Source organism: Leptodactylus fuscus, chromosome 2, assembly GCF_031893055.1.
Source record: "Leptodactylus fuscus isolate aLepFus1 chromosome 2, aLepFus1.hap2, whole genome shotgun sequence".
NCBI classification, from domain to species: domain Eukaryota; kingdom Metazoa; phylum Chordata; class Amphibia; order Anura; family Leptodactylidae; genus Leptodactylus; species Leptodactylus fuscus.
The window spans coordinates 263812786-263840576 of NC_134266.1; the positions used below are offsets into that span (position 1 = coordinate 263812786).

At 45.1% G+C, this 27791-nt stretch overlaps 1 protein-coding gene across 6 annotated transcripts in view; it reads right to left on the bottom strand.

The window, feature by feature from the left end:
- Window positions 1-27791, bottom strand: part of FAT3 (FAT atypical cadherin 3) — a 502317-nt gene that overhangs the window by 96426 nt on the left and 378100 nt on the right. The gene's annotated exons all lie outside the window — the stretch shown is intronic.

Here is a 27791-nt window from a genome sequence, read left to right on the forward strand (position 1 = left end):
AGTGCTGAGTTTGTGTGATGTAGTATTGCTGAGTTTGTGTGATGTAGCAGTGCTGAGTTTGTGTGATGTAGTAGTGCTGAGTTTGTGTGATGTAGTAATGCTGAGTTTGTGAGATGTAGCAGTGCTGAGTTTGTGAGATGTAGCAGTGCTGAGTTTGTGTGATGTAGCAGTGCTGAGTTTGTGAGATGTAGCAGTGCTGAGTATGTGTGATGTAGCAGTGCTGAGTTTGTGTGATGTAGCAGTGCTGAGTTTGTGTGATGTAGCAGTGCTGAGTTTGTGTGATGTAGTAATGCTGAGTTTGTGTGATGTAGTAATGCTGAGTTTGTGAGATGTAGCAGTGCTGAGTTTCTGTGATGTAGCAGTGCTGAGTTTGTGTGATGTAGTAATGCTGAGTTTGTGAGATGTAGCAGTGCTGAGTTTGTGTGATGTAGCAGTGCTGAGTTTGTGTGATGTAGCAGTGCTGAGTTTGTGTGATGTAGTAGTGCTGAGTGTGTGAGATGTAGCAGTGCTGAGTTTGTGAGATGTAGCAGTGCTGAGTTTGTGAGATGTAGCAGTGCTGAGTATGTGAGATGTAGCAGTGCTGAGTTTGTGAGATGTAGCAGTGCTGAGTATGTGAGATGTAGCAGTGCTGAGTTTGTGAGATGTAGTAGTGCTGAGTTTGTGAGATGTAGTAGTGCTGAGTATGTGTGATGTAGCAGTGCTGAGTTTGTGAGATGTAGCAGTGCTGAGTTTGTGAGATGTAGTAGTGCTGAGTTTGTGTGATGTAGCAGTGCTGAGTTTGTGTGATGTAGCAGTGCTGAGTATGTGTGATGTAGCAGTGCTGAGTTTGTGAGATGTAGCAGTGCTGAGTTTGTGAGATGTAGCAGTGCTGAGTGTGTGAGATGTAGTAGTGCTGAGTTTGTGAGATGTAGTAGTGCTGAGTTTGTGAGATGTAGCAGTGCTGAGTTTGTGAGATGTAGCAGTGCTGAGTGTGTGTGATGTAGTAATGCTGAGTTTGTGAGATGTAGCAGTGCTGAGTTTGTGAGATGTAGCAGTGCTGAGTTTGTGAGATGTAGCAGTGCTGAGTGTGTGTGATGTAGTAATGCTGAGTTTGTGAGATGTAGCAGTGCTGAGTTTGTGAGATGTAGCAGTGCTGAGTTTGTGAGATGTAGCAGTGCTGAGTTTGTGTGATGTAGCAGTGCTGAGTTTGTGTGATGTAGTAGTGCTGAGTGTGTGAGATGTAGCAGTGCTGAGTTTGTGAGATGTAGCAGTGCTGAGTATGTGAGATGTAGCAGTGCTGAGTTTGTGAGATGTAGCAGTGCTGAGTATGTGAGATGTAGCAGTGCTGAGTATGTGTGATGTAGCAGTGCTGAGTTTGTGAGATGTAGCAGTGCTGAGTTTGTGAGATGTAGTAGTGCTGAGTTTGTGAGATGTAGTAGTGCTGAGTATGTGTGATGTAGCAGTGCTGAGTGTGTGAGATGTAGCAGTGCTGAGTGTGTGTGATGTAGTAATGCTGAGTGTGTGAGATGTAGCAGTGCTGAGTTTGTGAGATGTAGCAGTGCTGAGTGTGTGAGATGTAGTAGTGCTGAGTTTGTGAGATGTAGTAGTGCTGAGTTTGTGAGATGTAGCAGTGCTGAGTTTGTGAGATGTAGCAGTGCTGAGTGTGTGAGATGTAGCAGTGCTGAGTGTGTGTGATGTAGTAATGCTGAGTTTGTGAGATGTAGCAGTGCTGAGTTTGTGAGATGTAGCAGTGCTGAGTGTGTGTGATGTAGTAATGCTGAGTTTGTGAGATGTAGCAGTGCTGAGTTTGTGAGATGTAGCAGTGCTGAGTTTGTGAGATGTAGCAGTGCTGAGTTTGTGTGATGTAGTAATGCTGAGTTTGTGTGATGTAGCAGTGCTGAGTTTGTGTGATGTAGCAGTGCTGAGTTTGTGTGATGTAGCAGTGCTGAGTTTGTGAGATGTAGCAGTGCTGAGTTTGTGAGATGTAGCAGTGCTGCGTTTGTGTGATGTAGTAATGCTGAGTTTGTGTGATGTAGCAGTGCTGAGTTTGTGAGATGTAGCAGTGCTGAGTTTGTGAGATGTAGCAGTGCTGAGTTTGTGAGATGTAGCAGTGCTGAGTTTGTGAGATGTAGCAGTGCTGAGTTTGTGAGATGTAGCAGTGCTGAGTTTGTGAGATGTAGCAGTGCTGAGTTTGTGAGATGTAGCAGTGCTGAGTGTGTGTGATGTAGTAATGCTGAGTTTGTGTGATGTAGCAGTGCTGAGTTTGTGAGATGTAGCAGTGCTGAGTTTGTGAGATGTAGTAGTGCTGAGTTTGTGAGATGTAGTAGTGCTGAGTTTGTGAGATGTAGTAGTGCTGAGTTTGTGTGATGTAGCAGTGCTGAGTTTGTGTGATGTAGCAGTGCTGAGTATGTGTGATGTAGTAGTGCTGAGTTTGTGAGATGTAGCAGTGCTGAGTTTGTGAGATGTAGCAGTGCTGAGTGTGTGAGATGTAGCAGTGCTGAGTTTGTCATTGATCACAATTCATGATGATTGTCGGTGACTTTACAGAGGAAATAAGGAGTTAAAGGACAAAGTCGGCTCTGCTACATCTGTACAGTGTAGTCATGCATCAGAAAGCCCTCATTGTTGGCAGTTTCTTCCAGGTCCTTCTACAGCCTATTAAGACGTTCCGCTGGTCACTCCAGAATGTCCCCGTTCCCTGTTTGTACAGTGTCTGCACAATTAGTTCCCCCTAGGTTTGATTATTTTCGTGCGCCCCCCTCCTCGCTGTAGTCTTAGACCCCCCCTGGGGCACCTTAATCATGCCGGTTGCCAGCGTGATTGGAAAGTAGGTCTGTTTTCTGTTGACTCATTTTTCTAGCTTATCGTTTGATGTCGCAGGTCTGTATGGGATTGGCGGTCCTCGCTACTTATAGGCGCAAATCCCCTTACTCACGATTTATGCCGCTAAAACTCACATCAAAAGAGAAAAGTTCCCTATATGTTAATTCATCAAGCGGGGGAATCATTTCCAGAGACATTTGGCAGATGAGATTTTGTATCCAACATATGAGATCACTCCCTCGCAGAAAGGCGCAGCACGACGTTACCCATATGAGGAAGGCGAGCGAAATGCTCTTTTCTGTAAATATCCGTCTTCCTACAGATCTAGCAGGAGAAAATATTTACAATGTACCATTTTGCTTCTCTCGCTTACTGTATATATTGTTTAAATTTCAACCGCCGGTTACTGCCACTAGGGGGCTGATCTGTATGCGCCTCCTATTCATGTCACTTGGCTTCTTGTACAGATGTAGATGTAGATCAGCCCCCTCTAGTGGGGGAAACAAGGGGCGCAGAATATGGTTTTAAAATAAAAGATAGATAGGAAACGATCATTATCATAATTCAGGAGGGCGATGGCTGACCAGGGTCAGCAAGGGGGAAGGATTAACTGCTCCATGTGTATGGACACATAGATGGAGATAGATAGATATGAGATAGATAGATAGATAGATAGATAGATAGGAGATAGATAGATAGATAGATAGATAGATAGATAGATAGATGATAGATAGATAGATAGATAGATAGATAGATAGATAGGAGATAGATAGATAGATAGATAGATAGATAGATAGATAGATAGATAGGAGATAGATAGATAGATAGATAGATAGATAGATAGATAGACAGGAGATAGATAGATAGGAGATAGATAGATAGATAGATAGATAGATAGATAGATAGATAGACAGGAGATAGATAGATAGATAGATAGATAGATAGATAGATAGATAGATAGGAGAGAGATAGATAGATAGATAGATAGATAGATAGATAGATAGACAGGAGATAGATAGATAGATAGATAGATAGATAGATAGATAGATAGAAGATAGATAGATAGATAGATAGATAGATAGATAGATAGATAGACAGGAGATAGATAGATAGATAGATAGATAGATAGGAGATAGATAGGAGATAGATAGATAGATAGGAGATAGATAGATAGATAGATAGATAGATGATAGATAGATAGATAGATAGATAGATAGATAGATAGATAGATAGATAGGAGATAGATAGATAGATAGATGATAGATAGATAGATAGATAGATAGATAGATAGATAATAGATAGATAGATAGATAGATAAATAGATAGATGATAGATAGATAGATAGATAGATAGATAGATAGGAGATAGATAGATAGATAGATAGATAGATAGATAGGAGATAGATAGATAGATAGATAGATAGATAGATAGATGATTGATAGATAGATAGATAGATAGATAGATAGATAGATAGACAGACAGGAGATAGATAGATAGATAGATAGATAGATAGATAGAAGATAGATAGATAGATAGATAGATAGATAGATAAATAGATAGATAGATGAGTGGATGGATAGATGATAGATAGATAGATAGATAGATAGATAGGAGATAGACAGATAGATAGATAGATAGATAGATAGATAGATATGAGATAGATAGATAGATAGATAGATAGATATGAGATAGATAGATAGATAGATAGATAGATAGATAGATAGACGGATAGATAGAATAGATAGCTCTATAGACAGATCTGCTACAGATACAGAAGATGAATGATGGTGATGGATATATACATTTGAGACGGAAAGAAAGAACATCACTCTAAACAAATACTGTAAGTAAGTCTTTCTATTTTCCAGAAGCCAAGAAGTAAAGATCTGATTTCCAAGTCTCCGGATGTGTTTCTGTAGGATCTAAACCTTTGTCTTATTTTGTCCCATTTCTGCTAACACAATAATGTCGCCCACCAGAGCCCGATAGTAAATGACAGACAATTCATCCCGTCCACACCTCAGATTTAAGGTAAAATTGAATGCCGCGCTCCTTCAGATCCGGGGGTTACTGCTGGTTACAGTGGCGGGACGTTGATTGATGTCCTCCATTACATGTCACACAAGGTTAGGTAGAACATATACCTCACATTGTCGCTGGACGTAGTGACACAGTGTGCTTGTCACATCCCATGTATTGTGCTGAGGAACATCTCACGAGAAATTCTAGACCGAAGTGGACAGAAACTAGAGGAAGGAAATGGATTTTTTTCCCAGCTTTTTAGTAAGGCCTGAAAAAACGTAGAAGAAATTGCTTGGTCAATGACGACGACTGAAGAAGACTTCAATTAAATGAAATACAGGACATTGTTTTAGGGTTTGCCACCATAAACTGGTGGTAATCTGACTTGAACATAGACACTTTCCATCATGTTGTAAAATGTATGACATGATCTTCTCAAAGGGTAGGTTGATGTCCACCACTGTGGGAAGCTAAGGCTATGTAAGTGGCTCATAGACTGTAGACATTGATGTCTATCTGCCAGTGAAGGGTCAACCCAAGGGTGTAAGAAACTATTGCATTACTCAACAATGGTATTTTGGTAGATGGTTGTTAGTCAATGGTCTAGAGTCAGACTAGGCCACCAAAGAACCAGAGGATCTTTTGGTAATGAATCCCAAAGGTCCACCAGAAATCAACCCCATATGGAAGTGTCATTGGAGCCAATCCCATATCACTAAGGTCTACTATATTTGCTGTTCTATGAGATGACTTCCAAATAACCAATTATTTTTCGAAAATAAGATGGAGGTGTGGACATTTTCTTCATAGATGGTGGCCATCATCTCCTCTGGTGGACCTCAAGAAACTCCAGTAAAGAACTGCATTGGTCTACAGTTGTCCAGCTTGTAAAACCTATAGGATGATTATAAGTTTATAGAGGAGAATACTTCCTTCTGGAGCTTCATCGATGACCCATAGAGGGGCTCCAAAAAGTGACACCAACAGACTCTGAGCCACTTGCATAGCCTTAGATTACTACCATGGTGGACATCAACCTACCCTTTGAGAAGATCATGTCACACCTTTTACAACAAGATGGAAAGTGACCTTGTTCAAGTCAGATTTCCAAAAATTTGTGATGGCAAAGCCTAATACAATATCCTGTATTTCATTTCATTGACCAAGCAATTTCGCTCTGGAGGACCTTACACTTAAAGACGGATCATTAGAGCAATCCATTAGCAACTTTCTGCTAGGATCTGATGACTGGGGATTCAGGGAGTGGGACAAATTTGCGTTTTGTTTTTGAGGAGCAGTTCCAAAAAAAAGTTGGTATAAAAATGCAGAACCCCTTTAATATGAACTATCCAAAAAGTTGGCCCATGGATGACTTAACCAAATGGGATCTTATTGTACATGATGTCATCTTGATTAAAGGTCTCAAAAGGTCTCTTGACCCATAGTCCGCGAAGTAAAAAATACGACCTTAAGTAGGTTTCCTAAACCAAACAACCCCTTTAAATACAATTCTACCAATAATGGGGATCCGAAAACCAAAAAGTGGATCATGATCATTTTTGGTCTAGATGGATCTTCTACTAGGAGATCTTTGTTCTTCTCAATGGTGAAAGAAGGTAACAACCACCACAAAAACAGTTGCCCCTCAGGTCCATTTTCGACCCAACGTACAGATCTTCCTGGGTGTATTGCCCTTTAAATCTTTTCTTTTCCTTACGCTGAAAATTTCATCCATCAATCGAGTTGCCATTTTAACTAGCCCGCTCCGCCTGGAACCCGAAAAAGAATTTCCCGATAAGAAATGTCCATTTTAAGGGCCGGCATCGAGTCATACATCAAACAATAATTGTGCTGTTTGTCTCAGACATGTGTCTCGAAAAGAGCTGAATTAACAGACACGGAGCAGGAGCGGCAATAATGAAAAAGGTTTATTGACGGAGGAGGCCGCTCGCATCGCTTCCGCGCTTCCTCGACTAATCAGGGAGATCTGGCCAGAGAAGTCGTCGTAGATTTCGATAACAAACTGCTACTCATATTTCGCATGCATAACACCCCGGCTCGTGGACACATTAAAGATCCTTCATTAGCCCAATGTAGACTGGTGCACAGATCCATCGCATGCGGGTAATTCTATCCATCCTGTGGACTTAGATGTCAAAAAAATAACAAAAAGTTCTGATTTATTACTGGGAAAATATGTAATGGCCGCAAAAAGCAATAGCTGAAAGCCTTTGGTCGTTCGAGAGGAAGGTCACATTATAATGGTCGCGTATAAGCTTGGGTTATGGCGCTCAGTAGTCGTAAAAAAGACATTATTAGGACTGCGACCCACTCCTAGGTCCGAAATTTTTAAAAAATTATTTCTATTGGGTCTCGTAAATCCTTAATCATGAACGTTTATGTTCCTCGATATCCTCCTTCTCCCGTATAAGAAGGTCAGAGTGTGTGAGTGCTACTGAGCATGTGTGACCACCAGCACATTAGATGGACATTTTAATAAGGGATATAAAAGGGGGCGCCGTAAGTAATATTTAGATGCAAAATTTTTATAAAATATTTAATTAAAAAAATTGTAATTTTTTTTTTGTGTTATTTAAAATGTAATACTTAATTATGGAGCAAGCCCTTTAAGACCGAAGGATGAGTGGTCTAGGGCAAAAGGAGGGGTGACTTGGCACTTAAAGGGTGCATTAATGTTACTGTGTATGCTAGCAATGTGCTGAAGCGTTATAAGATGGGAAATACTACTGAATATAGCTTGGAAAGCAGTGGTTGGACGCATAAGATGTGGAAGGATGGCCTGGGATTTAGGACATGTGGCGAAGGAATGATCGGTAATTTTAAACAGATGGAGTAGTGGTCTGGAACATGAGTGGTCTGGTACTTGGGAGATATAGAGGAGTGGTCTTGCAATTAGGACAGAGGGAGGAATAATCTGGCATCCGGGATGGAACACATGGATGGGTGGATTGGCTAGGGACACATGGATGAGTAGTCTGGAAGTTTGGACACTTGGAAGAGTAGCCTGGAACTTGGGACATATGTATGAGTAGTCTGGAACTTTGGGCACTTGGAGGAATAGTCTGGAACTTGGGACACATGGATGAGTGGATTGGCTAGGGACACATGAATGAGTAGTCTGGGACTTTAGACACGTGTAGGAGTGGTCTGGTAATTAGAACAGTAGGAGGAGTAGTCTGGCATTCGGCTTGGGACACATGGATGAGTGGATTAGCTAGGGACACATGGATGAGTGGTCTGGAACTTTGGACACTTGGAAGAGTAGTCTGGAACTTTAGACACGTGTAGGAGTGGCCTGGTAATTAGAACAGTAGGAAGAGTAGTCTGGCATTCGGCTTAGAATACATGGATGTGTGGACTTGCACTTGGGACACATGGATGAGTAATTTGGAACTTTGGACACATGGATGAGTAGTCTGGAAGTTTAGAAACTTTGCATAGTTTGGAACTTTGGACACTTGAATGAGAACTCTGGAACTTGGGACACATTGATGAGTAGACTGCAACTTGGGACACATATAGGAATGGTCTGGCAATTAGAACAGAGGGAGCAGTAGTCTGGCATTCAGGATGGAAGATATGGATGAGTGGACTTGCACTTGGGGCACATGGATGAGTAGTCTGGAGCTGTAGAAGCATGGATGAGTACTCTGGAACTTTAGACACTTGGATGAGTAGTCTAGAACTTGAGATACATGGATGAGCAGCCTGGAACTTGGGACACATGGATGAGGAGTCTGGAACTTGAGAACAGTGGTCTGATAATTAGGACAATGGAAGGAGTTGTCTGGCACTTAAGACACTTGTCAAATTGGTCTGGCAAACAGGACACATGGAGGAGTGGTGTAGTACGTAGTGCACAGAGGAGTGGTGTGATACATTGAGGGATATAATAGTACATAGTACACATGGAGGAAAGATCTCATGTTTAGGACGGGGGAGGAGTGGTCTTCAAGGAATGGTCTGACATTCACGAAACATGGAGGAGTGGTCTGGTACCCAAGAGGGCAGAAGGAAGAGTGCTCATCATTAAGGGTAAGTGTAGATGGAGTGTCCTAGTACTCAGTACAGATAGATAAGTTATCTGGTGCTTAGGATAGATAGGGAGTAGTCTGGCACTTAGGACATAGGAAAGGGTAGTCCAACCTATAGCCCCTTAGAAAGGAGTAGTCGGGCACCCCCACAGTAACTATATATACCCCAAAGGGGACATACACGCTCATTTACTATAAATACCTGCCCTCAGGTGTCCGCTCTTCTTCAGGACATGTCACTTTGTCCCCAGACACTGACTACAAGCTGACGGCAGCAAATCCATCTGAACTCAAGAATTAACCACAATTGGAGTTTAATGGCGACGGCGGCGGGGACGGTTCTGTACTCACATTACACCGCCACATAGCTTTTTGTAGATAATTTAACAGCTTAATTGTCATCCATAAAGTGATAATGTGTCGGACGCCATAGTTCAGGATGAATGGAAGTATTTAACCTCAGCCTACCCCACATTTAATAATACCAATAAAGAGAAGCAGAGGGGAACAAAGGACTCACTTTTCCTGTACGATGACTTGGATAAAAAGCCTGTAATGTGCCATTATGGGAATGTAAGTGGCTGCGGTATACAATATTAACCGATGGGATCTTAACTACACACATATGGAAAACATCAGCATGGCAGCTTAGTTGGCATCTCAATAGAAAGATAACAGGCTTTGGAGTAGGGTTGTGTGAATAGGGCGGATTTGTAGGCATGGTATGTATGGATTATATAAGGCTATGTAATGAATAATATGAACTGGGATATCCCTTTAAGGGGTACTATGCCCTATCGGGGAACCCAAGGTAACATATGCGTCCCATCTGGATTCCCTCTTTATTACCCAGAATACAATCAGAAGGCTCTAATAGACCTTATGTTTCTATTTTGATGGGCATCCATTTAATGTGATGCTTAAAGGGATCATCTTTATATCCTATTATGACTTCCCACATTATAGAGAAGAGTCTCCCATATGATCTTGGAACCCTCTTTTAGCCAGTGCATAGAATGACTCCCCCTCTGGTGACTTAGTGTAGGAACACATATTTCATTACGGTGTAATACTGCATTTCCCCTGTAGTGGCCACTGTTTGGGAAGTGAATAGTTGTCATCCTGATGATTCAGTAGAATGGTACCCTTATCTAGGGCATGAGGGGACTATGCTTCTGTAAGGTGGTTGCCTAAAGTGGACCAACCCTTTAAGGGGGTATATTGGAATATACTTTATGACGGTGAAGGTGAATGGGGTTGTAGTTCCCTATACAGTAGGTGACTGGAAGAAATGAACAGAGGGAGGGATCAGTGGGGTCCATAAGGAAGTGACATCATAGCCTATCTGTATGACATCACTTCCTATCCCTTCTACTAGCCAGTTATTATTACTAGGGCGCCTCCTGTGGTCTATTCTACACAGTACGGCATTGTGGATGTCTGGTATAACCAATGACATCCCATCAAAAAATTACAAGTACAAAAATTACAAAAAATTAGACTATAAAAATGAATGGGGCAAATAGTAATAGAAGCAGCGACGAAACGTCCGTCCCTTCTCTACACGGTATGGAGATCCCACCACAAACCCGTCCATCATTTACTCCCCGCATTAACATTCGCTCTCATTTTCCTTCTAGATTTTAAGGGTCATTTAATATCGGTTATGTAATGAAATGTGCAGACTCTAGAGAATCCCTGACTAATCTCTCAGCTAAACCCTTACAATGGGAATTAGTCAGATGACTGGAACATTGTGTTCTATCCTAAACACAGGATATCCTCAACGATCAGCTGTGATCGGCAGGAGAGCCCAGCACTAAGTGATTCATTTCTCCGCAGCACTTCAGCAGGTGAAATGAGGTATTACATGGTTGAAATGAATGGACTTTCAGTACAGTGCATGGGTCCTCCAGAGAGAGGCGCTCTTTGCAGACATCTAATAACTCACAGTAATAGGGTAATTGATCATAGGTGTTCCAAAGACAACCCAGAGACACTTCTTCAATAACTCTCCGCCTGGCTAGTAGGTGTCCTCCGACCTCCATTCCACTTGGTGGGGCCACCACATCCAGGATCAGGATGAATGCATAAGCGGCCGAGTATGTTGGGAACGTTCTCCATTCACTTCTATTTTACCATAGAAGTAAATAGAAAGAGCCACAAATAGGTATGGCCCCTTTCCATTAAAGGGGTTGACCAGGCCCATTTAGATTTTTTATACTGATGACTTATCCACAATGTAGGTCAATAGTATGTGGTCTGTCGGGAACTGACATCGGGTTGGGGGGGTCGGAGGCTGCCAGCGGACCAGAAGCTTTTGTAGCACCATTTCTATTCAAGTAATAGAAGTCAACCGATCCGCTGTATAGTGGTGTTTTCAGGGAACTGCAGCAATCCTTATTATGGACTACAATCTAAAGGGAACATGTCTTCAATAGGGTTGAGCGATCGGGATCGGGAAAGATCAGATCCCGATCGTCTATCAAGCAAATTTTACGATCGTGATTGGCTGGAAAATGATCGGAAATCGGATTTTAAAATCAATCCTGAAATCTCAAGATTCACAAAATAACCAAGTTTTAAGTTAGACATATTTATAAGAATTTTTGGTTATTTATTTATTTATTTTTTTAATTTTCCATCTATAGTTTTAAAAAAATTCGAAAAGGTCTGCAATTCTGACTCTGGCCACTAAGCCAAATAATATGCTGCTACTTCCTGTTTTCTGTAGGAGATTTCTTTGCAGCGGTCACCTCACTTACAGCACACAGATTTTTACCACTCACAGAAAAAAAAAGTGACCTGCCCTATCTTGACACATATTCCGTGGCGGATATGGCCATGGTGTCCGCGCCAAGACAATCCCTTCAGACTAGGCCCATTCATTTGGGCCTAATCCGGAACGGAAAGCCGCTATCCGTGTCCAAATCTGGACCAAAAAACTACGTGTAACCTTACCCTTAATCCACCAGTCACAACAGATGATGCCACAGCTTTATCTACTCTCCATAGGACACAAAGCATGTATAGAAGTCAACAGAATTTGCTCCAGACCATTGTGTCTACGATCCATCTCCAGGAAACCCTAAATCTCAATTTATTTTAGGCTTAGTGGTAAGAGTAAGAATTGCAAGATTTTTTGATTTTTTTTTTTTTAAAAATCAGATATCTTGGAAAATTATTAACACCACCAAAAATTCTTAAAAAACGTGTTTAACATAAAAATGTGATTTGAATAGGGTTCGGAAAACATCGGATCCCGATCGGCGATCGAGCAAATTTCACGATCGGGATCGGCTGGAAAATGATCGGAAATCGGATTTTGAAATCTCAAGATCGGCTCAACCCTAAAAGTGACTTTTCCCATAGAGAAGCATTGACTAGGGTTGAGCGATCGGGTTCGGAAAAGATTGGATCCCGATCGGTGATCGAGCAAATTTCACGATCGGGATCGGCTGGAAAATGATCGGAAATCGGATTTTAAAATCGATCCTGAAATCTCAAGATCGGCTCAACTCTAGATTTGAACAATGGGTCATTTTCTCGTGACACCTTCCCTTTAAGGTCTACAGTAACAAATTAGTCAGCCAAATCCCATCTCTTACTAAACAAACCAGGTCTGAGATAGGGATTAGGGGCTAAGACTTGTTGATCCCTTGGAAGGACGTCTTGGAGTTACAGTCAGATCTTACTTTTAATTGCTTTGTATAAGTGTCGGTCTTGTTTGCAGCAAACAATCCTTATTATGGCTCCTTTCATCGCCTTCAAAATGCATTTATTCAAGAGGTGATGAATGGCGTTCACCTTCCGTCTGGCGAAAAAGTAATCACTTTTCCAAACATGGCCCTGAGCGATGATGTATTACGCAGCGGCGCGGGGCAGGCATGCATTTCATTCACATGCTGGAAAAATTCATCATCCTCAAGGAACTGCGCTGTACGGATCCCTTACACCGCCATAAACGCCATGTCCTAGTAACATCAGGGGTCAAACACTAGAGGTCACGACGGGGAGGGGGGGAGGAGACGATTACATTACCAAAGTCCTGTCACTAGAGGTAATTAGCCCCCAAAAATTAAGGCAGGAAAGAAAGTAATACTCTAATCACCGGGGTACTCTGGATTTTTTGGAATTGGAGGGGGTTTATATCCAAATCTGTATGATAGGTATTCAATTACTATCATTTGATCCGGAACTAATCAGGGGGGTTCTTACATGTGTCGCGAGTCTTTCGTGGACTATCGGTAAGGAAATCTCTGGAACAATATTGTCAGAGTATAATATTAATCAGTGACCCATAGAAAAACACTGCGGAATGATAGATAATGGAAACCATGTGCCCGAGGACGGGAGTCGGGAGTGACGCAAAGTTTGATTACTGACAAGAGGCCGAAGACGTCTAGACAGAGACTTAAAGAAAACATGGAAGGTTTTGGTGTACTTGCTACCTGCCTACTGGAAAATCATCACAAGGAGGCCCGAAAGAGTTGAGTATTAGAGATGAGCGAACACTAAAATGTTCGAGGTTCGAAATTCGATTCGAACAGCCGCTCAATGTTCGTGTGTTCGAACGGGTTTCGAACCCCATTATAGTCTATGGGGAACAGATACTCGTTAAGGGGGAAACCCAAATCCGTGTCTGGAGGGTCACCAAGTCCACTATGACACCCCAGGAAATGATGCCAACACCTCTGGAATGACACTGGGACAGCAGGGGAAGCATGTCTGGGGGCATCTAACACACCAAAGACCCTCTATTACCCCAACATCACAGCCTAACAACTACACACTTTACACACTCAATACCACCTCTCTGACAGTAGGAAAACACCTTGAAACATGTGTATTTGGCACTTGGAGTGAGGAGAGCTTGTCACCAGCAGTGAATTTGGCCCTTGTAGTAAGTTGAGGTTGGCACCAACATTTGTTTTGAAAATCAGGGTGGATTGAGCCTCTAACCAGCAGAGTTTGGGCAAATTCATGGTGGAGGGAGCCTCTAAAAACCCCAGTTTGGACCAATTCATGGTGGAGGGAGCCTCTAAACACCCCAGTTTGGGCAAATTCATGGTGGAGGGAGCCTCTAAAAACCCCAGTTTGGACCAATTCATGGTGGAGGGAGCCTCTAACCAGCCCAGTTTGGGCAAATTCATGGTGGAGGGAGCCTCTAAAAAACCCAGTTTGGACCAATTCATGGTGGAGGGAGCCTCTAACCAGCCCAGTTTGGGCAAATTCATGGTGGAGGGAGCCTCTAACCAGCCCAGTTTGGACCAATTAATGGTGGAGGGAGCCTCTAACCAGCCCAGTTTGGACCAATTAATGGTGGAGGGAGCCTCTAACCACCCCAGTTTGGACCAATTCATGGTGGAGGGAGCCTCTAAACAGCCAAGTTTGGACCAATTCATGGTGGAGGGAGCCTCTAAAAACCCCAGTTTGGACCAATTCATGGTGGAGGGAGCCTCTAACCAGCCCAGTTTGGGCAAATTCATGGTGGAGGGAGCCTCTAAAAACCCCAGTTTGGACCAATTCATGGTGGAGGGAGCCTCTAACCAGCCCAGTTTGGACCAATTAATGGTGGAGGGAGCCTCTAACCAGCCCAGTTTGGACCAATTAATGGTGGAGGGAGCCTCTAACCAGCCCAGTTTGGACCAATTAATGGTGGAGGGAGCCTCTAACCAGCCCAGTTTGGACCAATTAATGGTGGAGGGAGCCTCTAACCAGCCCAGTTTGGACCAATTAATGGTGGAGGGAGCCTCTAACCACCCCAGTTTGGACCAATTCATGGTGGAGGGAGCCTCTAAACAGCCAAGTTTGGACCAATTCATGGTGGAGGGAGCCTCTAAAAACCCCAGTTTGGACCAATTCATGGTGGAGGGAGCCTCTAACCAGCCCAGTTTGGGCAAATTCATGGTGGAGGGAGCCTCTAACCAGCCCAGTTTGGACCAATTAATGGTGGAGGGAGCCGCTAAACAGCCCAGTTTGGGCAAATTCATGGTGGAGGGAGCCTCTAAACAGCCCAGTTTGGACCAATTCATGGTGGAGGGAGCCTCTAAAAAACCCAGTTTGGACCAATTCATGGTGGAGGGAGCCTCTAAACAGCCCAGTTTGGGCAAATTCATGGTGGAGGGAGCCTCTAAACAGCCCAGTTTGGGCAAATTCATGGTGGAGGGAGCCTCTAACCAGCCCAGTTTGGACCAATTAATGGTGGAGGGAGCCTCTAAACAGCCAAGTTTTGGGAAATTCATGGTGGAGGGAGCCTCTAACCAGCCCAGTTTGGACCAATTCATGGTGGAGGGAGCCTCTAAACAGCCCAGTTTGGGCAAATTCATGGTGGAGGGAGCCTCTAAAAAACCCAGTTTGGACCAATTCATGGTGGAGGGAGCCTCTAACCAGCCCAGTTTGGACCAATTAATGGTGGAGGGAGCCTCTAAACAGCCAAGTTTGGACCAATTCATGGTGGAGGGAGCCGCTAAACAGCCCAGTTTGGGCAAATTCATGGTGGAGGGAGCCTCTAAACAGCCCAGTTTGGACCAATTCATGGTGGAGGGAGCCTCTAAAAAACCCAGTTTGGACCAATTCATGGTGGAGGGAGCCTCTAAACAGCCCAGTTTGGGCAAATTCATGGTGGAGGGAGCCTCTAAACAGCCCAGTTTGGGCAAATTCATGGTGGAGGGAGCCTCTAACCAGCCCAGTTTGGACCAATTAATGGTGGAGGGAGCCTCTAAACAGCCAAGTTTTGGGAAATTCATGGTGGAGGGAGCCTCTAACCAGCCCAGTTTGGACCAATTCATGGTGGAGGGAGCCTCTAAACAGCCCAGTTTGGGCAAATTCATGGTGGAGGGAGCCTCTAAAAAACCCAGTTTGGACCAATTCATGGTGGAGGGAGCCTCTAACCAGCCCAGTTTGGACCAATTAATGGTGGAGGGAGCCTCTAAACAGCCAAGTTTGGACCAATTCATGGTGGAGGGAGCCTCTAAAAACCCCAGTTTGGACCAATTCATGGTGGAGGGAGCCTCTAACCAGCCCAGTTTGGGCAAATTCATGGTGGAGGGAGCCTCTAAACAGCCCAGTTTGGGCAAATTCATGGTGGAGGGAGCCTCTAACCAGCCCAGTTTGGACCAATTAATGGTGGAGGGAGCCGCTAAACAGCCCAGTTTGGACCAATTCATGGTGGAGGGAGCCTCTAAAAACCCCAGTTTGGACCAATTCATGGTGGAGGGAGCCTCTAAAAAACCCAGTTTGGACCAATTCATGGTGGAGGGAGCCTCTAACCAGCCCAGTTTGGACCAATTAATGGTGGAGGGAGCCTCTAAACAGCCAAGTTTGGACCAATTCATGGTGGAGGGAGCCTCTAAAAACCCCAGTTTGGACCAATTCATGGTGGAGGGAGCCTCTAACCAGCCCAGTTTGGACCAATTCATGGTGGAGGGAGCCTCTAACCAGCCCAGTTTGGACCAATTAATGGTGGAGGGAGCCTCTAACCAGCCCAGTTTGGACCAATTAATGGTGGAGGGAGCCTCTAACCACCCCAGTTTGGACCAATTCATGGTGGAGGGAGCCTCTAAACAGCCAAGTTTGGACCAATTCATGGTGGAGGGAGCCTCTAAAAACCCCAGTTTGGACCAATTCATGGTGGAGGGAGCCTCTAACCAGCCCAGTTTGGGCAAATTCATGGTGGAGGGAGCCTCTAACCAGCAGAGTTGTGGGAAAGCAGGGTGGAGGGAGCCTCTAACCAGCAGAGTTGGTGGAAATCAGGGTGGAGGGAGCCTCTAACCAGCAGAGTTGGGGGAAATCATGTTGGAGGGAGCCTAGTATTAGCAGAATTGTGCAACGCTTATGGTGGATGAGTATGAGGATGCGGAGGAATTGGAGAGGTTGAGTACAGACATGGAGTTTCATGTTGGGGTGCTTTACACAGGTGGGCACAAAAATGAAGGCTCTATCCAGTGGTGGTTCATTTTTATCAAAGTGAGCCGGTCGGCACTCTCAGCTGACAGACGGGTGCGCTTGTCAGTGATGATGCCACCGGCTGCACTGAACACCCTCTCAGATAGGACGCTGGCGGCAGGACAGGACAGCACCTCCAAGGCATATAGGGCAAGTTCAAGCCACAGGTCCAACTTCGACACCCAATACGTGTAGGGCGCAGAGGGGTCGGAGAGGACAGGGCTGTGGTCGGAAAGGTATTCCCGCAACATGCGCCTATACTTCTCACGCCTGGTGACACTAGGACCCTCCGTGGCGGCACTTTGGCGAGGGGGTGCCATCAAGGTGTCCCAGACCTTAGACAGTGTGCCCCTCGTTTGTGTGGACCGGTGAGAACTTGGTTGCCTACTGGAGGAACTGTCCTCCCTGCCGCCAACGTCACATGCTGGAAACATCTCCATCATATTCTGCACCAATTGCCTGTGGCAAGCATTGATGCGATTGGCCCTCCCCTCTACCGGAATAAAAGACGAGATGTTGTTTTTATACCGGGGGTCAAGGATAGCAAAGATCCAGTACTGGTTGTCCTCCATGATTTTGACAATACGCTTGTCGGTTGTAAAGCACCCCAACATGAACTCAGCCATGTCTGCCACAGTGTTAGTTGGCATGACTCCTCTGGCCCCACCGGAAAGTTCAATCTCCATTTCCTCCTCATCCTCCATGTCTACCCATCCGCGCTGCAACAATGGGACGATTCGAAGTTGCCCGGAAGCCTCCTGTATCACCATCACATCATCGGACAACTCTTCTTCCTCCTCCTCCTCCTCCTCCTCCATTAAACGCAGTGAAGCGGACAGATGTGTGGACCTACTCTCCAGCTGTGACGGATCGGATGCTATCCCTAACTCCTCTGTGTGATCTGAGTTATCCCTGATGTCAATCAGGGATTCTCTCAGAACACACAAGAGCGGGATTGTAAGGCTCACCATCGCATCCTCAGAGCTCACCCTCCTTGTGGACTCCTCAAAGACCCGTAGGATGTCACAAAGGTCTCTCATCCATGGCCACTCATGGATGTGAAACTGAGGCAGCTGACTTTGTGGCACCCTAGGGTTTTGTAGCTGGTATTCCATCAAAGGTCTCTGCTGCTCAACCACTCTATTCAACATCTGAAACGTTGAGTTCCAGCGTGTGGGGACGTCGCACAAAAGCCGGTGTTGTGGCACATGCAGGCGTTGCTGGAGAGATTTTAAGCTAGCAGCGGCTACTGTCGACTTGCGAAAGTGGGCGCACATGCGCCGCACTTTCACCAGTAGCTCTGGAACATTGGGGTAGCTCTTTAGGAAACGTTGCACCACTAGGTTGAAGACGTGGGCCAGGCATGGAACATGTTGGAGTCCGGCAAGCTCCAGAGCTGCTACCAGGTTCCGGCCGTTATCACAAACGACCATGCCTGGGCCCAGGTGCAGCGGCTCAAACCATATTGCCGTCTCATCGAGGAGGGCATCCCTCACCTCGGAGGCAGTGTGCTGTCTGTCCCCCAAGCTGATCAGCTTCAGCACAGCCTGCTGACGTCTACCAACGCCAGTGCTGCAACGTTTCCAACTCGTAGCTGGGGTCAATCTAACAGCGGAGGAGGAGGCGGTGGCGGAGGAGGAGGCGGTGGCGGAGGAGGAGGCGGTAGAGGAGGAGGAGGAGGGGGGTGTTCTTCTCGTGTCCCTGCCAGGAATGTTAGGCGGGGAGACGAGGTACACCGGGCCAGTTTGGGAAGCAGTCCCAGCCTCAACTACATTCACCCAGTGTGCCGTCAGTGAAATGTAGCGTCCCTGTCCGCATGCACTTGTCCACGCGTCGGTGGTCAAGTGGACCTTTGTGCAAAGCGCGGAACTAAGGGCCCGCCTGATGTTGAGTGACACGTGCTGGTGCAAGGCGGGGACGGCACACCGGGAGAAGTAGTGACGGCTAGGGACGGCATAGCGAGGTGCCGCAGTTGCCATCAGGTCCAGGAAGGCGGGAGTTTCAACAAGCCGGAACGCCAACATCTCCTGGGCCAGCAGTTTAGCGATGTTGGCGTTCAAGGCTTGCGCGTGTGGGTGGTTAGCAGTGTATTTCTGCCGCCGCTCCAATGTCTGAGAGATGGTGGGTTGTTGTAAAGAAACGCCTGATGGTGCCTTTGATGGTGCAGGAGAAGGAGATAAGACAGGACCAGGGGAGAATGAGGTAGAAGTCAACAAAGTGGCGGAGGCAGATGAAGTGGTGTCCTGGCTCGTCCTCTGGAGTGCATCGCCAGCACAGTCAGCAGTGGCAGTGGCAGAGGCAGAGGCAGTGGCAGAGGCAGTGGCAGTGGCGTGAACGGCAGGCGGCCTTTGTCCTGCCGTTGCTGCCTGCCACTGATTCCAGTGCTTGGATTCCAAATGACGGCGCATTGAAGTGGTGGACAGGTTGCTCTTCTCAGAGCCCCTAATCAATTTCGAGAGGCAAATTGTGCAGACAACACTATATCTGTCCTCGGCGCATTCCTTGAAAAAACTCCACACCTTCGAGAAACGTGCCCTCGAGGTGGGAGTTTTTCGGGGCTGGGTACGAACTGGAACATCTTGGGAGATTCCGGGTGTGGCCTGGCTTCGCCTAAGCTGCTGACCTCTGCCTCTGCCTCTAGCTACCCTTTTTGGTGCTGCACCTGCCTCAACATCCACACTACTTTCCCCGCTTGACATCCCCCCTGTCCAGGTCGGGTCAGTGTCCTCATCATCCACCACTTCCTCTTCCAACTCCTGTCTCATCTCCTCCTCCCGCACAATGCGCCGGTCAACTGGATGCCCTGACGGCAACTGCGTCACATCATCGTCGATGAGGGTGGGTTGCTGGTCATCCACCACCAAATCGAACGGAGATGGAGGAGACTCTAGTGTTTGAGCATCTGGACACAGATGCTCCTCTGTTAGGTTCGTGGAATCGTGACGTGGAGAGGCAGGTTGAGGGACAATGAAAGGAGCGGAGAACAGCTCTGGGGAGCAGGGACAGTTTGGGTTATTGTTCTGTAAAGCTTCGGAATTTTGGGAGGAAGGAAGACAAGACTGTTGGGTAATAGGAGGAGAGGAGGCAGAGTCTGACTGGCTGCTGGACAATGTGCTGTAAGCGTTCTCTGACAGCCATTGCAAGACCTGTTCCTGGTTCTCGGGCCTACTAAGGTTTGTACCCTGCAGTTTAGTTAATGTGGCAAGCAACCCTGGCACTGTGGAGTGGCGCAATGCTTGCTGCCCCACAGGAGTAGGCACGGGACGCCCTGTGGCTTCACTGCTACCTTGCTCCCCAGAACCATTCCCCCGACCTCGCCCACGGCCTCGTCCACGTCCCTTTCCGGGAGCCTTGCGCATTTTGAATTCCTAGTTAGAAATTGGCACTGTATACCAGTAGTAAAAATTGTGGGTGCACGTAACCCCAATATATTCTTTGAATTCCCAGTCAGACACTGGCACTATATGGCAGTAGCAAGAAATGAGGGTATTTATAACCCCAATATATTCTTTGAATTCCCAGTCAGACAATGGCACTGTATACCAGTAGTAAAAATTGTGGGTGCACGTAACCCCAATATATTCTTTGAATTACCAGTCAGAAACTGGCACTATATGGCAGTAGCAAGAAATGAGGGTATTTGTATTCCCAATATATTCTTTGAATTCCCAGTCAGACACTGGCACTATATGGCAGTAGCAAGAAATGAGGGTATTTGTATTCCCAATATATTCTTTGAATTCCCAGTCAGACAATGGCACTGTATACCAGTAGTAAAAATTGTGGGTGCACGTAACCCCAATATATTCTTTGAATTCCCAGTCAGACACTGGCACTATATGGCAGTAGCAAGAAATGAGGGTATTTATAACCCCAATATATTCTTTGAATTCCCAGTCAGACAATGGCACTGTATACCAGTAGTAAAAATTGTGGGTGCACGTAACCCCAATATATTCTTTGAATTACCAGTCAGAAACTGGCACTATATGGCAGTAGCAAGAAATGAGGGTATTTGTATTCCCAATATATTCTTTGAATTCCCAGTCAGACACTGGCACTATATGGCAGTAGCAAGAAATGAGGGTATTTGTATTCCCAATATATTCTTTGAATTCCCAGTCAGACAATGGCACTGTATACCAGTAGTAAAAATTGTGGGTGCACGTAACCCCAATATATTCTTTGAATTCCCAGTCAGACACTGGCACTATATGGCAGTAGCAAGAAATGAGGGTATTTGTATTCCCAATATATTCTTTGAATTCCCAGTCAGACAATGGCACTGTATACCAGTAGTAAAAATTGTGGGTGTATATAGCCCCAATTCTATTGCTAGGGGACTTGCAGGGTATTTCTGGGGTGAAGGTGGGGGGGCACACCGTTGGAACGGGTATCGGGGTATATATCGGGTATACGGGAATACACTGACAGTGTATTCCATTCAGGATCCTGGGAAAGCTGGGTTGCGGCGATTGAGCCCGTCAGTGCCACGTTACACTGACAAGCTTCTCCCTGGAATTTAGCTCTTACAAGAGCTGTTGTGGTTGTCTTCTCCTTCCTATCCTAGCCTGTCCCTGCCTACCCAGAATCTAAGCCCTAGCTAGCTGGACGGAAACCTCCGTCCTCGGTGAATTGCAAGCTCAGAATGACGCGAACCTGGGCGGCGCTGTTCTTTTAAATTAGAGGTCACATGTTTTCGGCAGCCAATGGGTTTTGCCTACTTTTTTCAACGTCACCGGTGTCGTAGTTCCTGTCCCACCTACCCTGCGCTGTTATTGGAGCAAAAAAGGCGCCAGGGAAGGTGGGAGGGGAATCGAGTAATGGCGCACTTTACCACGCGGTGTTCGATTCGATTCGAACATGCCGAACAGCCTAATATCCGATCGAACATGAGTTCGATAGAACACTGTTCGCTCATCTCTATTGAGTATACATGTTTTTTTTAACATTAAATTTTTTATTAAAGATTTTTCCAAGGGTTAAACAAAAGGGAAGGGGAGGGAGGAAAGACATGTTTTTTTATTCTTTACACCTCCATTGGGCCTACGGAAGAGACCCCAGTGTACAATAATTTCATGGCCAGTTCTTAATTCGGACTGAATGGAACTTCGTTTGAAGAACAGACTAAACAAATCTTCAGAGGTTCGCCCATGCTTAGGAGATCTAAAATTTTTGGGATAGGATGTCGATCCAAGGTTTAGCCCAATTGCCATATTTGAGTTGGGAGGGAATTTTTTTTACGTGATGGGGCAATTGGTGCCCATCTTTTGGAAATTAATTTGCCTTTCTCTATATCGATATGTTGGGTTTTGTAGGGTGGACTTGATGGTCTTTTTCCAACCTTGTCAACCACGTTAGAGTCCATTCACATCAGCTTTTTGATGTCCCTTTAGCTAACGGATTTATTATATTTATCATGTACTGTCTACCAATAAGTGTTTGGACACCCATGAAGATATCTGCGGTCGATTTTGAGAAAGAGGTAATTGTGGGGTACCACAGAAATGGTCGATCCTTAAAGGACATAGCAAGCAAACTGAATTACCCAAAATCGACAGTGGCCTATGTGATTACGAAGTGGAAGGTGATTGGCGGAATGTGCCCCGAGTCGGCAGACCCTGAAACTGGGAGCTAGAGACGGACGGGTGCTGGCCAGAGAAACCGCACCCAACCAATGGCTCACATACACCAGGAGTGTCACCGCGCACCCTGGAGTATTGTGTCGCTCAATCCCATCCGTAAGGAAACATCTGCTGGGGTCTACCAACTATTGGATAGGAAGAAATGTTGTTGGTGTCCAAATACTTATTGGTAGACAGTGTATATCTGATCAAATGCACCCATTGCACATTGACCCTAATGTAAAAAAAAAAATGGCTCCATCGTGTTCCCGATTTTTTTGTTTTTGTAGGGCACAAAGCGAGGTTGGATGAAGACACCGTTCCTTTAAGTCAATAACCCTACAATGTTGATCCAGAGTAAGGAAAAAGCCCCATGAGGTTGATGCCGATTGCCCCATGTCAGGGGAAAAGATAACTTCCCAAATCCAAACTGGCAAAACCCTGGATCAACTTATCTTCACCAAAACCTAAAACCCATAACCCAGTTCAAGAGAGGAATCCGGGTGCTTTTTGAACTTTGAACATGCTTTTCAAAAAGTGGACAGAGTTGTGCAGTCTCGGTTACGGACACATAACCAATAGTTTTTTCTCCATTAGGGTAAGTTCAGATGGGGCTTTTTGGACCGGAACCTGAGGCGGAGGCCGCCTCAAATTCTGGTCCAAAATCTGGGTAGCCGCGACTGAAAGGGCCTAATCCGGAGGAGCGAGTGTCTTCAGACCGAATCGTAAAGAATAAGCACTTTGTTCCTGAGCAGCTCCCATTGATTTCAATGGGAGCCGTCTTTTTGGTCAGGAATTTGAGGCGGATACGGCCTCAAAATCCTGACCAAAAATCTCAGTGTGATCGTTCCCTTAGAGTTCTTGGACCGCTGATGGAAACTTCCTTTAAACAAAACCGTCATAAAAACGTATCGACCGGACAAACTTCCAAAACGTGATGTGAACGGACCCTTTCTCTCTAACCTGGGCCCAGGCCCAGCAGAGTTGGACTATTAGGTCACTTTCTCCAGACTAGGCATACTTGTGCCCATGCCAGATTTTCCAAAAATCCCACGTAGAGCCAGATTACAAGGATTAGGCCGTAGAAACAGATCTGCAGACTGATGCTTGTCAGGTTATCTATGACGCCAGCGATACAATAGCAATGTGCTAAATCCATTATGACCTCATCCTGTCTGATCCAATAACACACATGCTGATCACATTACAATGCCCCTGTTGTTTGTAGGATTACAGCATCCGTTACCCCAACACTGAGCCTGAACCTATATAAAGAACGTGTCAGACAGAATAGAAAGCATATGTAACATCCCCGGCTGTAAATTACCAATGTAGACGGCTGAACTTTGCACCTATATTGTTAAATGGAGAAAATCCTGTAAGACGGAATGAAGTTCCAGGATGTAAAGAAATGCAAATGGACAAACATGAGGGTTTTATGAACATCTCTAGAAACAAGGAACACAAATGCAGGATGCATAATGTAGCAGAGCTGATCTGCATCTCCATTTTAGGAGCCTTCAATTATGAGAATACAATTTGCATGGCTGCCTTGTAATTCAATGGCTCACCCACGGGGTATTCAGGACACGTCAAGAGCGAGCCCCGAGACAGAACCCAATTCACCATCCAACTCTGATAACTCCTTGGGTGTAATGAACCATTAAAGTTATATAAACTCAGGAGGGAACTCGGCAATACTTCTTGACATAGGAAACCCTCAGGAATGACAATGTGTGCTCTTACATACCCCTGTTTGGTGCAAAAACCAAGGGAGATGGGGCTGACCATACACGGTGGTGCTCAATGGCTGCTCACTGGGCTGAGACTTGGATATCAGAAGGCATGACCCATCTATGACCACTAGAGGCATAGGTAACAAGCACTTCCTGTTAACTACATCTTGCTTTACTGCCTACTGTAAAGATTCATTGTTCACACTCACTAATAGTTAGACAGAGTAAATTTAGACGGGCAGTAGGGTTGAGCGATCGGGAAAGATCGGATCCCGATCAGCGATCGAGCAAATTTTACGATCGGCAGGAAAATGATCAAAAATCAAATTTTAAAAACGATTCTGAAATCTCAAGATCGGCTTAACCCTACTCCATAAACATAAAGTAACTAGGGTTGAGCGATCGGGATCGGGAAAGATCGGATTCCGATCAGCGATCGTGCAAATTTCACAATCGGGATCGCCTGGAAAATGATCGAAAATCGGATTTTAAAAACGATCCTGAAATCTCAAGATCGGCTCAACCCTAACGGACAGTCTAAAAATGTGCCAGATTTATCACAGTTGCTGATATTGGATGATCGAGCTGATGTACTTTAGTAGATATGAACAAAACTAGACATTTTTTGGGTCATACTCTGGGTCTCTTGTCACTGTAGAATATAATCAGATGTCAAGGGAAGGTCATGATGTTGACACCCCCAAGAGACCATTGAGGCCCAATGGTAATCCCGGAGCCGCTCATGTGATAGAAGAGGCCGGTAGAGGGCAGAAGACACTGGGGAAAGAAGAGTCCAGGAGAGGTGAGATAAGGTGAAAGTTTTTTAAAAAATTTTCTACACCTCCCCAGGATCTGGTGTATCTGGAGAAGAGCAAAACTAAGAACTATGTTACAAATTTTTCAAAAATTTCAAATTTGACTGAACCTGAAATTTTTGAGGTTTGCCAACTGCAAGTCATTATTGTACTCTGGGGTGTCTTCAGACCCTACAGTATAACAATCAGAGGCCCAGGAGATGTCACAATGTTGACACTCCCCATGTGTTCACTGGGGCTCAATCCATGAATTATTGGAATTATTCCTTAGGATGTGTTTCAGAGACTTTCTATGGAGGAACACTAGTTAAATCTAAATGTATGGTATTCCGAATATTACATCATGGTCTTTTGAAGATCTGGAGGTGTTCTTCATATCTAGAAGAAGGGATGGTGGGTTACTTATCTCAACTGTCAGACAATAGAGTTGGGGGCCTGAGGCTAGCTGTAAAACATGGACCTCTTCAGAATTATTTTTTGCAATACCTATTGGTAATTTTGGGGGAGAATACAGAAACTTTTTGTTTTATCCTTAACGTAGAGGCCGGGCAAAACTCATTCCTTACCCAAAGTGGTTGATATTACAATCTGGGGCTATGCATCCAACTTGACCATGGTCTACATGGAGGTTTGGATGCTAATTATTAGAGATGAGCGAGTAGTATACTATGGTATTCGAAATACTCATACTCGATCGAGTACCACTCGCTATTCGAATGTAAAAGTTCGATGCAGAACCAGCACTGATTGGCCGAATGCTATACAGTCGGCCAATCAACGCTGCTTCTTCTCCTACCTTTAGAAGTCTTCTCCGTGCATCTTCCCCGCGGCGTCTTCCGGCTCTTCATTCACTCTGCCAGGCATCGGGCCTGGGCAGAGCCGACTGCGTATGCCCGCTTGTAGTGCTTGTAGTGCGGGCATGCGCAGTTGGCTCTGCCCAGGCCCGATGCCTGGCAGAGTGAATTCAGAGCCGGAAGACGCCGCGGGGACGCTGCACGGAGAAGACTTCTCGGAGGATCCAGCCCGACCCTCACTCGTGCACTTGGTAAGTATAATTTGATCGAACGTTGCCTACCCCTGAAACGAGCATTCCCCCCCCATAGATTATAATAGGGTTCGATATTCGATTCGAGTATTCGAATATTGAGGGGCTACTCGAAACGAATATTGAATCTCGAACATTTTACTGTTCGCTCATCTCTACTAATTATATATCCACCATAATATCAAAAAACATTGATGTATAAACAGGTGTAGTCCTTATACTGTAGGTCCAAAAAGATAATATTTAAAGGAAATTAAAACCAAGGACAAAAACATTCAGTTCGAAGAACCTATAAAAGCACAAACGGATCACAGTGACCATGAATAGAGATGAGCGAGTAGTATTTGAAACGGCGGTTTAGAATAACATGCACTCATAGGAATGAATGGAAGCGGCCGGCACGCAGAGGGTTAAGCAAAGTCTGCGTGCCGGCCGCTTCCATTCATTCCTATGGGTACGTGCTATTCGAAACCGCTCATCTCTAACCATGAACAATGAACCTGGCAGTAAGTGTTTACTTTCCCCACAGCGCCACCACAGGGGAAATTAAGTATTACACATCGTCCACTGAAATGAATGGGTTGTCCATGTAACACGCTAACATGTTGGGTCCTCCAGAGTAAGAGATGCTCTTGGCTCACAGATAAACAGGGGAAATTCCATATTGAATCCACAATAGAAGAGTTGACAATTAGTTCTCTAATCTATACAATCCCTTTAAATATTCTATAATCATCAAAAACAATTTCCTAAGTCAGTATCATACTGTATATCCCCAAGGCGTTTTCTACTTGAAGCCGGCATTTGTATTTGTATTTCAATGGCATTCTATAAAGGATTATATGATTCACTTGTCAGCGTATTATCGCATTTCATCTTTACATTACATTTGTAGAGATTAAAAATAATGCAAGCGCGAGGCTGATTTACCAAATCCGAAAGCACGGGTCACTTCACAGCAAGATGAAGGTGAGCAGCTCGGAAAAGTTTTCTGGAGAACTTCTTCTATGTTAGCAATCCATTGCATTGAGCGTAAGTTATATTTCTATCAATTTAATGGACAAACTATTTAAAGTGGTACACCCATCATAGAAATGGACTCATCCAGTCTGCCTGGACTCACCAATATTTTCCTTCACATTTATGTTCTGGACCATGGTCAACACAGCCCATAGATGTGGGACATCTTAGCTATATGGTATAACATTAAGGTAGGAATACCCCTTTAAGACCATTAAAGCGTCTCTTCACCTCAATTACACTTATTCTTATTCTTATGGTAGAGTTGGAAGGGACCTCAAGGGCCATCGGGTCCTTACCATGAATGTTCCTGATCTCTCTTCTTAGGCCATCAGTTTGGCCATCATTCTCAAACAAGACGTTGCAACCGTAGTCAGCCATTTTGAAGTTCTTCTGGTCACCCAGTCTCCTACACTGACTTACCCCATATCTATGTATATTGGCCAACCTATGTCAAGTGAGTTTAAGATACTCCTTCCTTTAGTTGAGGAGCCCAAATTATATCCCACATATGTCCTAGGAGCTACAAAGAGTAGGGTTGAGCGATCGGGATCGGAAAAGATCGGATCCCGATCGGTGATCGAGCAAATTTCACGTTCGGGATTGGCTGGAAAACGATCGGAAATCGGATTTTGAATTTTCAAGAATGGCTCAACCCTGAAAGTGACTTTTCCCATAGAGAAGCATTGACTAGGGTTGAGCGATCGGGATCAGGAAAGATCAGA